We start from the raw sequence: 12,943 nt of genomic DNA, 5'->3' as shown, positions 1-12,943 counted from the left end.
GGGGAAAGGCCGCGACGTGAGCGCGCGACCTCCGGCGCCATTTTGTAGAGAAACAAGCGGAGTTAACCGAAGAGGGGTCGAGGAAAGCCGGAGTCGGGGGACCCAGGAGTTTCCTGTGTCCAGCGCCGCCGGAGCTGCCTAAGGTGAGGTGGGTTTGGGTCAGGGGCCGCCATAGGCGGGCCATGTCAGCTACGGAACGCGAGAGCTTGGGTGAACGCACAGGGGGTGGTCCTAGGGCCATTGGAAGCGTTTCCCAGAGCTTCGAGGAGCGAGGGGCAGCCGGGACGGGAAACTGGCCAGGCGAGGGAGGGCGGGCTCTCTCCACCGCTCGCGGCACCTTCAGGTAGTGAAAAGAAGCGGCCGTCCCGAAAGCTCTGGCAACCGGATGGCAGAGCGCGGGCTGCGACCCGGAGTGGTCCCCCGGCCCGGGCCTGGAGGTTCTGAGGGCGGCGGTGGCGGCAACTGTTCGGTCGGCCTGGGCCGCGCTTTGCTCGAGCTGCATCCATCTCGGACTCCACCAGCCTTCCGCAACTGCTTCTTCCTCTCCAGGCTCTCAGATGGGTGTAGTGGGCATTGGCCCCCGAGGCCTAACTCCATGGGCAGGGGGGACAGTGTTTGGAGTTGTTACTGACTCCCAGTTCTTGTCCAAGTACCGGGTGCTGCCGGTCTTCCCCTAGCCCCCAGCACGTTGTCAAATCCCCATGTTTCGGGTGTCTGTAGGTGGGAGGGGCGAGCGGGAGGGAGCGAGCACTTCCTTATTACTTCTGGTCACAGGTTTACTTCCACTCGCGCGCCCGTGCGGTCAGACTTTGTCCGACGTCGACCCCCCACCTACCCGCCCGGTGTCTCCCTTAGCAGCGGTCTTCATCCATGGGGAGTCCCCCCTAGTGAGCTGAACACTTGCAGGCCTCAGTGCTGGTGAGACAGTTGCTTTAGATCTTGCAGGGGTCACTTAAGGCCGAACACACTGGAAATATCCTTTTCCAGTGCTCAAACAGATGTGACCCCCACGAGGCGTAAGCTTTGTTGGTTGAAACACGCACGCAACTGGTTGATAATGTGTGTTTGAAAATGTGTTTAAAGTAAACTTTATTAACAGAGAAGTAAATTATTGCCCCTGAAGTCACTCGGTCAGATGTCACATTTCTTAGGACTTTAATTCAAGTCTGTTTTCTTCCTGAACATTCTGTACCAATATTTTATTTCCCTGCCTATTTCCTTACAATTCAATTGTCTGTGACGACTTGGGGATTTCTTTAACAGTCGTAATTGAGTGAGTTTGAGTATTTGTTTTTGAAAGAGATTCTGAACGTCTCGTTCAGACGTTCGATAGGGATAGTGATACATGGATAAAAAAATGATGAGAAAGGCAGTAAAAATTCTGAAAGTATGTCAAACAGATTAAGAACAAATTTGTTTTTGTTAAGTATTTAGGTTGGAAAGTGATTTGTGTGAGGTTCCTTCTCTTCCAAAGATAGGCAGTCCTGCATTTTAGATATTAATAAGGTGTATGGTAACAGTTTAAATAGTCTTGTTTTAGGACTCTGCAAATTGTTACCTTGTCTAAGGGAAAAATGAATTGATGATACTTTGAAATGGTGGCATGTGGATAAAACTTGTTCGGAAAGTTGGAAAATTTGTCCCATTTCAACAAGAGAGGGTCACAAGTCATTTAGTGGAAATTCAAGTCTAGAATCAAGGCACAAAGACTTGACCATTACATTATGAACTGAAAATATTTGCCTTTCTTATCTAAGTCTGTGATCTTAGAAGTTTTTAAGGCAAGGTTTTGTGACATTGTGTAACAGAAGTGAAATACTCTTCCTTGGTTTCTAAGGCAGTTGGATGGATGCCTGGTTTAGTGTTTTTTTTCTTTCTGGTCTCTAAATTTCTACTGGAGGTTTAAATCCTGGTCTCCCTAACCTGTACTGTGACATCCTCTTGCCTTTGCGTTAAGTTGTTAAAAACAAAACTCTCTTCAAAAAGTGCTTTAAAGACTAATGTCTGGTGAATGCATAATTCTATGATTATACTAAGAGCCATTGCTTGTACACTTTGGGTGGATTGTATGGTGTGTAAATAAAATTGTTAAAAAAGAAAGACTTCTTAAAATTTCCTTATATGTTGCTTTTCCAAGTGTGCTGTTTTTGGTTAAATTCTGTTTCAGTTACAAGAAGCTTTTTTGTTAATGAGCTTAAATTTATGAACTTGATTCTTTATTTAAATCATTCTATGAGGTAAAAAATCTTTGGCACCCATTGCCACCACAGAAGGGAATGGGTCCACAGTAATTCTAATTGAATGTATTTTAAGATGGTGATTTTTTTTGTACAGTATTTATGTTTCTTGAATTAACAAAAATAGTAATCTGCCATTTTGAAATGTGTTATCTTGAGAATTTGATATATTCTCTTATGAAAGAACAAAGCTAACTTTTAAGCCACAGAAAAATATTTAAAGTAGTTTTTAAACAGTCCTCTGACCAAACTGAACTTCCTGCTGGGATGTTTCAAAATGGTATCCCACTGAATCTTGTCTAAGGATTTTATATATAGGAAAACCTAGCAGTTCTTTTTCCATTTGCTCACAGCATATGTTAAAGCTAAAATTGATTTAAAGCATTTGCACCTTTTACACAATAGTTTAATATATTTTTCATTCATTAATTTGCAGGAGTGTAACAAACCAATAAAACATTTTAATTGGTCCTTGAAAAGCTTCGTTTGAGAGGTCTGTGATTAGAGGTGTAGACTTAAACTGGATGTTTGCATTGAGATTTGAAGGAAATGCAGCCTTTGGGAGTCTAGAGTGAAGATTTAAGAAATGCAGCTTTGCTCTTAATGACTGGAAAGCTCCAGGAAAAATGTTTTGGATAATTTTGTTACAGTTGTTGGAAGGGAATTCCTAAAATGTTGACTGAGACATTAAGCTATGTAGAAGAGTTATTGTGTGGTGTTGGACTAATAATATGAAATACAAAGTGGAATGAAAGCATATTTTAAAATACACAATTGTAATGTTTTTAAGTTTCACATCAAAAGCTTCAACATTTCCCCTTTCAGATAGTTAAATCAGTTCTTAATTTTAAAATGCACTGTAACTTTTAAAATTTTATGTAGACCCGTCATAAGAATAGACATCCCTTTGTCTGATTTCAGGTCCTTTTTTGCTGTAACTTTTAAACTGTTCTTCAGTATTTTCAGTTATTTAAGTTTCTTTATTATGTTAAGTAATATGTGAGTACATTATAATTATAAAAGATTCTAGGAATACTGTTAATTTTTAAAATCACTGCCGATTTGCTTCCTAAGTAACTTTGGAAATACCATTTCTCTGTTCAAATGTACTTCGAACACCACATTACTCTTTTGCTTTGTAGCCAAAAACTACTGCACAGTAGTCCCCAAATACATCTTTGCCCCTTTCACCTGGAAAGTCCCCATCATTTTTGTTTACTGAAAATTTATTCATCATTCTAAACTCAAATGTTCTGTTTGTACATCTTTTTCCTTGTCATTCCAAACAAAAATTCATTTCTCACATTCTTCTTAGCTTCCTAAAGACTACTTTGAAAGTTCCGCTTATCTGTACCATATACTACTTTCTGAGTTTTCTGTCTCATTTGATAGTGGGCAAGGAGTCTCTCCTTTCTTCAAACATATATGTACATTGCCTTGAATTGTAATTGAATAACATTATGTTTGCTACACTTTGGTAGAGTTATAGAACTTGGCATTTGTATACTTTGGTTTGTTCTAGGAAATTGACTGTCATTTTGGGGCATTTTAAAATTTAAAAAATTTTTTTATTTGGACTGGCAGGCACTGAGAATAGAGCCCGGATCTCCGGTATGGCAGGCAAGAACTCTGCTTGATGAGCCACCGTGGCCTGCCCTGAGTTAAATATTTTGAATTCTAGTTTTTATGAGACTGATGCGCTACTACTGTGCTAATGGAGCACTTTGTTGACATCTTTAAGGTGATTAAACTTTAAAAGTTAGCACACAGGAAATTGAAGCCCAGGAAAGTGAGGTGACTTCCCACATTTAAGGTCAACTACTGACAAAGCAGAGACTAGATCAGATTTTCTTTATAATGTTCTTTCTGTACCGCTGATAATAATAACATTACTAGAGTTCCCTATACGGAAATGAAAGGCCTGTGCATTTGATAGAGTATTCTCACTTTTTTGATAAATTACGTGATCATCCAACTTCCTTTTTTTAAAAAAAATAATTTACCTAACATAAAATCGAACACTTTCAAGTGAACGGTTTAGTGACGTTTAATACATTCAACAGTGTTGTGTAACTACCACCTCTGGTAGTTTCAAGACCTTTCCCTTATCCAAGGTAAACCCTTTCCTCATTAACCAGTTTTTTCCCCTTCCACCCTCTGCCCAGTCACCAGCAACTATTGATCTGCTCCCTATGGAGTTAACAATTTTGCATATTTCATATAAGTAAAGTCACACAATATATGGCCTTTTCTCACTTAGCATAATGTTCATCAGGTTCCATACTAGCATGTGTTAGTACTTCATTCCTTTTTATGGCTGAATAGCCCATTGTATGTATGTATCACAATTTCTTTATCCTTTCATATATGGACATTTGAGCTCTTTCCAGTTAGTTGCCTTTTGAAATACAGAAAATTTGTCATTTTGCATCTAAAATCCCTGGAGGTTTATTTTACATTTTAGTAACTTACTTTCCTTTAATGGATTGAATTTTAGAACATCATGACTATTAATATTTCTATATAAGCTATTTAAAAGTTGGTGATTCCTTGAATTACCTAAGGAGGTCATGTCTTTTCTCCCCTCTCCTCCCTCTTCTTCTCCCCACTCCCAAAATCTAAGCCTTTTCTTTGGAAACTTTTCTTAATTGTGACTAAAAAAAAATACTATTTTTTCCCCAGCAATTTTTAGAGGACAAGGCACAAAATTAGAGTTTCTCATCTCTTTTAGTATGAAAATTTAAGACTCTAGTGTGACAAAGAAACAGTCTTTTCTGTTACAATTAGAAGAAGTGTTCATTACTTTACCTCAGTGTAATAAACTTGCACCTCTACTGAGGCCTCCTGAGATGAAGTGGCTTAAGTTTGAAAAAGTTCTTCAACATTGTAAATTGAATTCTACAGATATTTGAGTTAAATCTCCTCTTGGTTTAGTTCTGTTTTTTTTTTTTAAATAAAGGACTTAACTTTAAGAAGCACAATCACTGTTAGTATCTCATAATAGCTTTATGAATTTTATATACTTCATAGCTTTTTAAAATGTCACTGGGAAGATACTTCCAAACATTCTGTTGATCCCAGGTCTGACTACTGCAATAATACTAGTCACACACAATTTTTGGTTTCTCAGTGCATATAAACATTTTGTTTACACTGTATTGTAGTCTGTTAAGCATGCAGTAGCATTATGTCTAAAAAAACACAATGTACATATCTTAATGGAAAGTAGTTATAACTGAAAAATGCTAACCATCATCTGAGCCTTCATCGAGTTGCAAAAAGATTTGTCTTTTTGCTGGTAGAGGGTCTTGTCTTGATGTTGATCGCTGCTGACTGATCAGGGTGGTAGTTGCTGAAGCTTTGAGTTGCTGTGACAATTTCTTAAAATAAGGCAACATTGATGGTTGCCGCATCAATTGACTCTTCATTTCATGAAAGATTTTTCCGTAGCATGTGATGCTTTTGATAGCATTTTACCCACAGAACTTATGAAATAATCTAATTCTTTGTTGTCATTTCAGTAATGTTCACACCATCTTCACCAGAGGTAGTTTCCATCTCAAGAAACAATTTTCTTTGCTCATCCGTAAGAAGCAGCTGCTCATCTGTTCGTTTTATCATGAGATTGTAGTAGTTCTGTGACATCTTCAGGCTACATTTCTAATTCTTATTCTCTTGGTATTTCTACCATATCTGCAGTTATTTCCTCCACTCAAGTCTTGAACTCCTCAAAGTTGTTTTGGGTTGGAATCAACTTCTTTCAAACTCCTCAGTGTTGAATTTTGATCTTCTATGAATCACAAATGTTCTTAGTGGCATCTGGAATGGCAATTCCTTTCCAGAGAATTCAGAAGATTTTTAATTTACTTTGCCCAGATCTATCAGAGGAATCACTGTCTATAGCAGCCTTATGAAATTTATTTCTTAAATAGCAAGATTTGAAAATTGAAACAGCACCTTGGTCTGTGGGCTGCAGATGTGTTAGCAGGCATGAAAACAACATTCGTCTCATTTTGCATTTCCATCTGAGCTCTTGGATGACCAGGTGGTGTATTGTCAACGAAGAGTTGACAGGAATCTTTTTTTGAGCTTTAGTCTCAACAGTGGGCTTTTGGGAAAATGGCAACCATGGACTTACTCTATTTCAAACTGGTTTACTATCTGCCAACCATCATACCCTTGGGTATTTCCTTTTCCCTTGCCAGCTGGATGTAAAAATTTGTTTACACTAAGCATTTCTAAGGCAAGTAATACATAATTTGGAAATGTCCATGTTTTAGGACATGCACACCTGTGTTTTTGCTCTTAGTTTGGATAATGGAGAGGTAAGTATACCATGTATCCACCAAAGCCTCCACCCTTCCTCCCCTGCTGTTTATTCTGAATTTATCATTTGGAGTGAATTTTATATTTTAAATCTCATATCATGTCCTCCTGCTGAAAACTATCCATTGACTCTCCATTTTTCTTAGTAAAAGCCAAAGAAAGTCCTTTCATCACCTTTAGGGTCTGACCCTGCCCTGAGCCCCTTCACATGTCTATTCCCTCCCCCTCACTCAACTAACTGTCCTTTTACTCTTTCTCCTCACCAAGTTTGCTTTAGCTACTCTGGCCTGCTTCTTGCTTTTCCTTAAGCATACCAGCCACTCTTTGAGAAAGAACATTCTTCTAGATGAGTGTGCAGTTAAATTCCTCAGTGCTTAAAATCAGCTCAAATGCCACCTTCTCAGTAAGGCTCACTCTGACCACTCTATTTAAAATTGTAACCCCCCCCTTCCCCCACTGTTCACTTTTACCTTGCTGTTTTTCTTTTTTTTATGCTACCTAGCATCTCTTAATAATATTACATAGACATATTTTCTTACTGTTATTTACCTCACCCAATGGGAATGTGGAGTGTGTGTCTGTTCATTGAGGTATTCCAAGAATTCCTAGAATTTACAGAATAAGTCCTAAACAAATAATTGGCTGGCTGAATATGCACAGTAGGTATCATACTGTTCTCTCTGATAGTTGTGATAGCCGTTTCACATAAGCTATACACGATTTCTTATTATCTGGTGGATTTAAATTGTGCTTGGCTTTGTGTTCACTTTATGGGAATTCCATCCATCGTGAGGTATTTGCATCTTGGGCAGAAGGTGGTGCAACAGCCATTTTCTCAACAAGGGCACTATTGGCATTTGGGAAGGGCAGTTCTTCATTGGTGGTACTGTCCTTGCAAGATGTTTGTTAAATCCTCTTAAATGCCAGTAGCTCTAACCCCCATCCACCCACATTTCAAAATGCTTTTGGAGCTGTTGTCCTCCAGTTTACCCCCCTGAATATCCTCTTGAGGTTCAGAATTGTTATGGTTATTACTTTAGATTGATTTGTTGGTATAAATTACAAGTTATTTAAAATTGTTTTAATTTTATAGTAGTGCATATGAAGAAGACTATTTGGGGAAAAGGAATACCATATTTTGCTGATTCCAAGATATTCTCTACATATTAACATCTCTGAAATTGGGAGGTGACTTAGAAAAATGTTGTCAATTAAACTTTCTTAGTGATATATAGCTATTGCAGTTAAAATTGGTGTCTTAAGTTTGAAATAATTGTATGTATCTTCCATTCATACAAAATAGTAATGTCTCAAATACTGTCTTTCAAATTACAGAATATGAATTTAGTCACATCAGTATTAAAAAGGGATATAGTAGAAAACCAGCATGTATCACTCATAAAGATAAGTATTGTTTCATCAAACTTCAGGTGTGTATTAGTGTGGGTACTGTATAGCAATATGTAATGTATTGTATGTCTTGGGTGATTTACTAGCTTTGTCACCTGGGTGGGTCAGAAAACCATCATTACCATTATTAAGGGCAGGGTTTTAGTTGGGGAAGCAATAGGGTTGTTAACTGAAGGTGACCTTAAAAACAAACCAGTCTAGGAATTATGGAAAGTTATCATCATCTCCAATAGATGGTACAAGGTGGAAGAAATTTCCCAAACTTCATTGACTACATTGTGTTTGTCTTAAAGTCTAGCCGGCTTGTACTTTAAGGAGCTGAAAATGGAGTATTGGCTTGGTATTGGACCTACAAAGTTCTGGAGAGAGTTTTCAGTACCCTTAAAGCTAGTTAGTTGGAAGTGGTGGTAAGGAAGACATAGAGAATAAACCTTGAAGTCCATGGGAACTGACCAAAGGGATAATAATAATACATGCAACAACATATGGACAGTGTGATTACATTTTATAGTGTATCATATGTGCTGAAGAGGTGGCAAGGATAGATCAGCAGTAGATGAAACAGTCTAAGAAGTTTTGTAGGGGGTGGGGTTGAGCTAGGCTTTTGTCTTTTTGTCTTCCTTTTCCCAGAAGGAAGGGACTTGGCCTAGTCTTCCTGTACTTCCTTATTTCTTTGTACTTCAGTTTGAGCTCTTTTCCCCAACTTCAGTGGGGAATTTCTTTCTCTTAACATCATTAGTAATCTAATTGCCAGTTTATATGGTTTATAATTCTTTGTCCTTCTTGTACACTGAAGGAAACAGTCCCCTTTAAATGTCTCCCTCATGCATTCCATAATATAAGGATGTATTAGTTGCTAGTTGTTGAATAACAAATTATCCCCAAACTTAAACTTTCTTGCCCTTTGTGACTTCATAACCACAGCTCAGCTGGTTGCTCTGACTCTTGGTCTCTCATAAAGCTGCAATTAAGGCATCCATAGGCTGCAGTCATCTCCAGACTGAACTTCAGGGGGAAGATCTTCCATGCTCACTCACTTGTTTCTAACCTCAAGTCCTTGCAGGAGAACATTAGTACCTTGCCATGTGTTCCCACTCCACAGGGCTGCTCACAACATGGGAGCTTACGTCCCTCAGAGCACAGACTCCAAGAAAGGGAAAGAAGACAGAAGTCTTTTTTTTTTTTTGTAAATTAATCTTGAAAACAGTCATTTCTATCATTTTGATCCTGCTCTATTTTTAAGTCTGTCATTAGGTCCAACCAGCCCTCAAGGGGAGGAGATTACATGAGGACCTAAATACTAGGAGTTGGATCTTCGGGGGCTATTTTAAAGGATGCCCACTACAGCGGACATTTCCCAGAGATCTATTCTGGATCTCTTTTAGAGGTGCCATCTGTTTGTTGTTGTTGTTGTTTGAATTTTTTTCGTTTTGTTTTTTATTGTATAGTATAACATATATACAAAGCAAAGAAATAAAAAAGCAATAGTTTGCAAAGCACTCTTCAACAAGTGGTTACAGGACAGATCCCAGAGTTTGTCATGGGCTACCTCTCATATTTTTCCTTCTAGCTGTTGCAGAATACAGAAAGCTAGAGAGCTTAAATACTTTTTTTATCATCAAAGTCGACTTTTTTTTTCTGAAAAATAACATACATACAAAAAAGCTATAAATTTCAAAGCACAGCACCACAATTAGTTGTAGAACATATTTCAGACTTTGATATGGGTTACAATTTTGCAATTTTAGGATTTTATTTCTAGCTGCTCTAAAATACTGGAGACTAAATATCAATTGAATGATCCAGCATTCATATTCGTCTGTTAAATCCTGTCTTCTCTGTAAAACTCCACCATCACCTTTGATCTTTCCATCTCTCTCTTTAGGGATGTTTGGGCTATGGCCATTCTAAATTTTTGATGTTGGAAGGGTCTATCACTAATATGGGGTAGGAAGATGGAACTATCTAATGTTCTGGAGACGCTGGGCTCGGTTTCAGGATTTATCTGGACCAGGGACCCATCTGGAGGTTGTAGGTTTCTGGAAAGTTAACTCTAGTGCCTGGAACCCTAGTGGAATCTTACATATTACCCTAGGTGTTCTTTAGGATTGATTGGAATGGTCCTGGTTGGGGGTTGGCAGGTTATGATAGTAGCAAGGTCTACCTGAAGCTTGCGTAAGAGCAATCTCCCTAGTAACCTCTTGACTCTATTTGAACTCTCTCTGCCACTGATTATTAATTACACTTCTTTCCCTCCTTTTGGTCAGGATGGAATTGTTGATCCCATGGTTCCAGGGCCGGATTCATCCTTGAAAGTCATCTCCCATGTCGCCAGGGAGACTTTCACCCTGGATGTCATGTCCCAAGTCGGGGGCAGGGCAATGATTTCAGTTGCAGGTTAAGCTTAGAGAGACTGAGGCCACATCTGAGCAACAACAGGGGTCCTCCAGAAGTAACTGTTAGGCATGCCTGTAGGTAGTCTAAGCTTCTCTGCTACCTACGTAAGCTTCACAAGAGTAAGCCTCATGATCAAGGGCATGGCTTACTGATTTGGGTATCCCTAAAGTTTGACACAGTATCAAGAGAATCCCTTATGGTAAGGTTTAATAGTTGCATATTCTTTTTCCCCTCCCTCAGGGGACTTTACCAATGCTTTTTGATTATCTGCTTAATATACTCTAGGATGTTTCCAGGCATTACAGTAATCCATACAGGATTAAAGGACCTCTTTCTTACTCTGTGCTCCCTGTGTTTCAATTGTACAAATGAGCTATACAGATAGGTTGAATAAGAGATTATGCACTACAGAAAATTTCTGTTCCAGAACAAATAAATGTTTCTTCCTTTGGACTCAAAGAGTATGTGTGGTTCTAAAATACAGACACTGCCTTCCTTACTCTTATGTTCTGAATTACTTTAACCCCAAATGTTCGGCTTCGTTCTTATTCCTGTTTTCTTATAAGCATTTTCTAAAGGTGACCATTCCATTGTTTTTTTGTTTATGGCTTATTTTGTCTCACCAGACATTCACTGCATGCCTGAAGACATTGTTCCTTTTTGTAGCAGCACAACCTTTGTTCATTAAGTATACACCATCGTTTGCCAGTCTGTTTCTCCATCAGTGCATCCTTCAGCCATTTACATTCATCAGGCATCATGTAAAGGGCCCAAAGTCCACAGTCCATCAACATTATCAATTTTAGATAATTTCATTGTTCCCAAGAGATAGAAAACCAATAAACACATCCTTGCCAAGGAAATCTAAATCTCCTCTTAAGTCCCTCATCCCATTATTTACCTCTGCTGTTGCTGTGGTGGTGCTGATGGTTTTCTTTTTTTTTTTTTTTAAATTTTTTTTTATTAATCAAAAAAAAAGAAAAATTAACACAACATTTAGAAATCATTCCATTCTACACATGCACTCAGTAATTCTTAGTATCATCACATAGATGTATACTCATCATTTCTTAGTACATTTGCATCGATTTAGGAAAAGAACTAGCAAAACAGCAGAAAAAGATATAGAATGTTAATATAGAGAAGAGAATTAAAATAATACTAATAAAATATATATATATATAAAAAGGAAAACAAAAAAACAAAAACAAAAGATACAAACACACAAACAAACAAACAAAAAACCATATTTCAGGTGCAGCTTCATTCAGTGTTCCAACCTAGTTACATTACACTTAGGTATTATTGTGCTGTCCATTTTTTTTTTTTTTTTTTATTAATTAAAAAAAGAATTAACAAAACAATTAGAAATCATTCCAATCTACATGTACAATCAGTAATTCTTAATAACATCACATAGTTGCATATTCATCATTTCTTAGTACATTTGCATCGATTTAGAAAAAGAAATAAAAAGACAACAGAATAAGAATTAAAACAATAATAGAAAGAAAAAAAACAAAAAAAACAAAAACAAAAAACCTATACCTCACATGCAGCTTCATTCAGTGTTTTAACATAATTGCATTACAATTGGGTAGTATTGTGCTGTCCATTTCTGAGTTTTTATATCCAGTCCCGTTGTACAGTCTGTATCCCTTCATCTCCAATTATCCCTTCTCTTTTTTTTTTTTTTTTAATTAACGGAAAAAAAGAAATTAACCCAACATTTAGAGATCATACCATTCTACACATGCAATCATTAATTCTTAACATCATCACATAGATGCATGATCATCATTTCTTAGTACATTTGCATTGGTTTAGAAGAACTAGCAACATAACCGAAAAAGATATAGAATGTTAATATAGAGAAAAAAATAAAAGTAATAATAGTAAAATCAAAACAAAACAACACAAAACAAAACAAAAACCTATAGCTCAGATGCAGCTTCAGTCAGTGTTTTAACATGATTACTTTACAATTAGGTATTATTGTGCTGTCCATTTTTGAGTTTTTGTATCTAGTCCTGTTGCACAGTCTGTATCCCTTCAGCTCCAATTACCCATTATCTTACCCTGTTTCTAACTCCTGCTGGTCTCTGTTACCAATGATATATTCCAAGCTGATTCTCGAATGTCGGTTCACATCAGTGGGACCATACAGTATTTGTCCTTTAGTTTTGGGCTAGACTCACTCAGCATAATGTTCTCTAGGTCCATCCATGTTATTATATGCTTCATAAGTTTAGTCTGTCTTAAAGCTGCATAATATTCCATTGTAGGTATACGCCACAGTTTGTTTAGCCACTCGTCTGTTGATGGACATTTTGGCTGTTTCCATCTCTTTGCAATTGTAGATAATGCTGCTATAAACACTGGTGTGCAAATGTCCGTCTGTGTCTTTGCCCTTAAGTCCTTTGAGTAGATACCTAGCAGTGGTATTGCTGGGTCGTAATCCATTCTGCCATTCTATGTCTTTTGATTGGGAAATTCAGTCCATTAACTTTTAGTGTTATTACTGTTTGGATAATATTTTCCTCTACCATTTTGGCTTTTGTATTATATATATC

The 12,943-nt window shown here is 37.6% G+C and overlaps 1 protein-coding gene across 9 annotated transcripts in view; it reads left to right on the top strand.

Annotated features, from left to right (window-relative positions):
• Positions 1–12,943, top strand: part of CNOT1 (CCR4-NOT transcription complex subunit 1) — a 160,827-nt gene that overhangs the window by 642 nt on the left and 147,242 nt on the right. For 8 of the 9 annotated variants that reach the window (XM_077132598.1, XM_077132595.1, XM_077132599.1 and 5 more), the window contains exon 2: positions 49–143. The exons of the other annotated variant lie outside the window; for it this stretch is intronic. The gene's annotated coding sequence lies outside the window, so the exon portion shown is untranslated. The remainder of the gene's footprint in view (positions 1–48; positions 144–12,943) is intronic. 9 annotated transcript variants of the gene reach the window in all.

The sequence above is a fragment of the Tamandua tetradactyla genome, chromosome 16 (assembly GCF_023851605.1).
Source record: "Tamandua tetradactyla isolate mTamTet1 chromosome 16, mTamTet1.pri, whole genome shotgun sequence".
NCBI lineage: Eukaryota > Metazoa > Chordata > Mammalia > Pilosa > Myrmecophagidae > Tamandua > Tamandua tetradactyla.
The sequence above is the reverse complement of the archived record's forward strand: the minus strand, read 5'-3'. Positions and strand labels throughout refer to the sequence as shown.